Below are 2,749 nucleotides of genomic sequence, written 5' to 3'. Positions count from 1 at the left end.
ATTATATTATTTGTTTCACGCTAAAAAGGGGGGAACACAATTTACTTGTCAACAGACTCCGAGGCACACTGCACTATGACAAGACTGGGGCTCCATTTCTTTATGTAAATATCCGCAACAATTCTGACACACATATTTATTTTGATAAAAGACTGTGAGCAAAATGTTCCAAAACACTGAAAAGTGTTTACTCACTTTGTGTTGTTTAATGACAGTTTTTTTTATTTTATTTCATTGCACTGTTTTAGAGAGAAAACAAAACCAGAGCGGCCAAGAAAAGGCAGGTACCTCCATCACAATAATAGAACCTTCGACTTTAAGCTAACCTCTACCTTGGGTTGATTCATTACCTTGAAGTGTAGCAAAGCAGAAGAAGCCTCAGTAGGACACTCAGGAGTGTGCACACCGAAGCGCGGTGATGACTCCCGACGGCTGGCTGGCTCATCTCGTTATGCCCGGCTCACATTGCTCGACTGGACCCTTCAACCGCTAGCTCGCGCACTACGCTCTAAAAATAGACACACAACTCACACTCGGACAAGTCGACTCTGTCACGACGGGTAAATAAACTCCGGTTGACATGACGGGGTGGGAAGGGAAACATGGCAGCCTTTTTGTGTGTCATGTCGAAAGCGCTATGCGACGGCTGTTAGCTGTCTGTTAGCGAAACATCAAGACTTCAAAAAAGGGCGCCACTGTTATTCTGACTTGCTGACCTCCTTCCAGAGTTTAACAGTCTGGGACAACATTCTGTCACATCCTGTCACCCTGGGGAGTGAAAAAAGACTTTAAGTCTGGGAAATGTTTGTGCTGGAACATGTATTTTTTCCACCCATACTTGCCAATCCTCCCGATTTTCCCGGGAGACTCCCGAATTTCAGTGCCCCTCCCGGAAATCTCCCGGGGCAACCATTCTCCCGAATTTCTCCCGATCTCCACCTGGACAACAATATTGGGGGCGTGCCTTAAAGGCACTGCCTTTAGCGTCCTCTCACACCTGAAAAGGAGACTATTATATATGTCTCCGTTATCCATGGGTTTATCTATAACCCATAAAGTAGGCAGGCACGGAGCTATTTCTCAGCGTGTGTTTATTCCAGCCGGCACGTTAATACATACTTGCCAACCTTGAGACCTCCAAATTCAGGAGATTTGGGTGAGGTGGTCAGGGGGAGTATATCTATAGCTAGAATTCACTCAAATTCAATTATTTCTTATATATATATATATAAATATCCCTCAGGCGGTACCGCATCAAAAAGCGACATTGGTGTGTAAAGGGTATCACCACATAGGCTCAGGAACACTTCAGAAAACCACTGTGATTAACTACAATTCGGCACTACATCTGTCATGTCGAAGCGCTATGCGACGACTGTTAGCTGTCTGTTAGCGAAACATCAAGACTTCAAAAAAGGGCGCCGCTGTTATTCTGACTTGCTGACCTCCTTCCAGAGTTTAACAGTCTGGGACAACATTCTGTCACATCCTGTCACCCTGGGGAGTGAAAAAAGACTTTAAGTCTGGGAAATGTTTGTGCTGGAACATGTATTTTTTCCACCCATACTTGCCAATCCTCCCGATTTTCCCGGGAGACTCCCGAATTTCAGTGCCCCTCCCGGAAATCTCCCGGGGCAACCATTCTCCCGAATTTCTCCCGATCTCCACCTGGACAACAATATTGGGGGCGTGCCTTAAAGGCACTGCCTTTAGCGTCCTCTCACACCTGAAAAGGAGACTATTATATATGTCTCCGTTATCCATGGGTTTATCTATAACCCATAAAGTAGGCAGGCACGGAGCTATTTCTCAGCGTGTGTTTATTCCAGCCGGCACGTTAATACATACTTGCCAACCTTGAGACCTCCAAATTCAGGAGATTTGGGTGAGGTGGTCAGGGGGAGTATATCTATAGCTAGAATTCACTCAAATTCAATTATTTCTTATATATATATATATAAATATCCCTCAGGCGGTACCGCATCAAAAAGCGACATTGGTGTGTAAAGGGTATCACCACATAGGCTCAGGAACACTTCAGAAAACCACTGTGATTAACTACAATTCGGCACTACATCTGTCATGTCGAAGCGCTATGCGACGACTGTTAGCTGTCTGTTAGCGAAACATCAAGACTTCAAAAAAGGGCGCCGCTGTTATTCTGACTTGCTGACCTCCTTCCAGAGTTTAACAGTCTGGGACAACATTCTGTCACATCCTGTCACCCTGGGGAGTGAAAAAAGACTTTAAGTCTGGGAAATGTTTGTGCTGGAACATGTATTTTTTCCACCCATACTTGCCAATCCTCCCGATTTTCCCGGGAGACTCCCGAATTTCAGTGCCCCTCCCGGAAATCTCCCGGGGCAACCATTCTCCCGAATTTCTCCCGATCTCCACCTGGACAACAATATTGGGGGCGTGCCTTAAAGGCACTGCCTTTAGCGTCCTCTCACACCTGAAAAGGAGACTATTATATATGTCTCCGTTATCCATGGGTTTATCTATAACCCATAAAGTAGGCAGGCACGGAGCTATTTCTCAGCGTGTGTTTATTCCAGCCGGCACGTTAATACATACTTGCCAACCTTGAGACCTCCAAATTCAGGAGATTTGGGTGAGGTGGTCAGGGGGAGTATATCTATAGCTAGAATTCACTCAAATTCAATTATTTCTTATATATATATATATAAATATCCCTCAGGCGGTACCGCATCAAAAAGCGACATTGGTGTGTAAAGGGTATCACCAC

General features: G+C 45.1%; 1 long non-coding RNA gene across 1 annotated transcript; it reads right to left on the bottom strand.

Annotated features, from left to right (window-relative positions):
• Positions 1-439: 439 nt before the first annotated feature.
• LOC140679009 (uncharacterized) lies at positions 440-942 on the bottom strand. The gene is made up of 3 exons (XR_012050593.1): positions 839-942; positions 717-768; positions 440-508 (listed from the first exon to the last, which is right to left on the bottom strand). It is a non-coding gene; the product is annotated as an uncharacterized lncRNA (long non-coding RNA).
• Positions 943-2,749: the final 1,807 nt, after the last annotated feature.

This window comes from Nerophis lumbriciformis, linkage group LG09, assembly GCF_033978685.3.
Source record: "Nerophis lumbriciformis linkage group LG09, RoL_Nlum_v2.1, whole genome shotgun sequence".
In the NCBI taxonomy this organism is placed as follows: Eukaryota; Metazoa; Chordata; class Actinopteri; order Syngnathiformes; family Syngnathidae; genus Nerophis; species Nerophis lumbriciformis.
The sequence above is the reverse complement of the archived record's forward strand: the minus strand, read 5'-3'. Positions and strand labels throughout refer to the sequence as shown.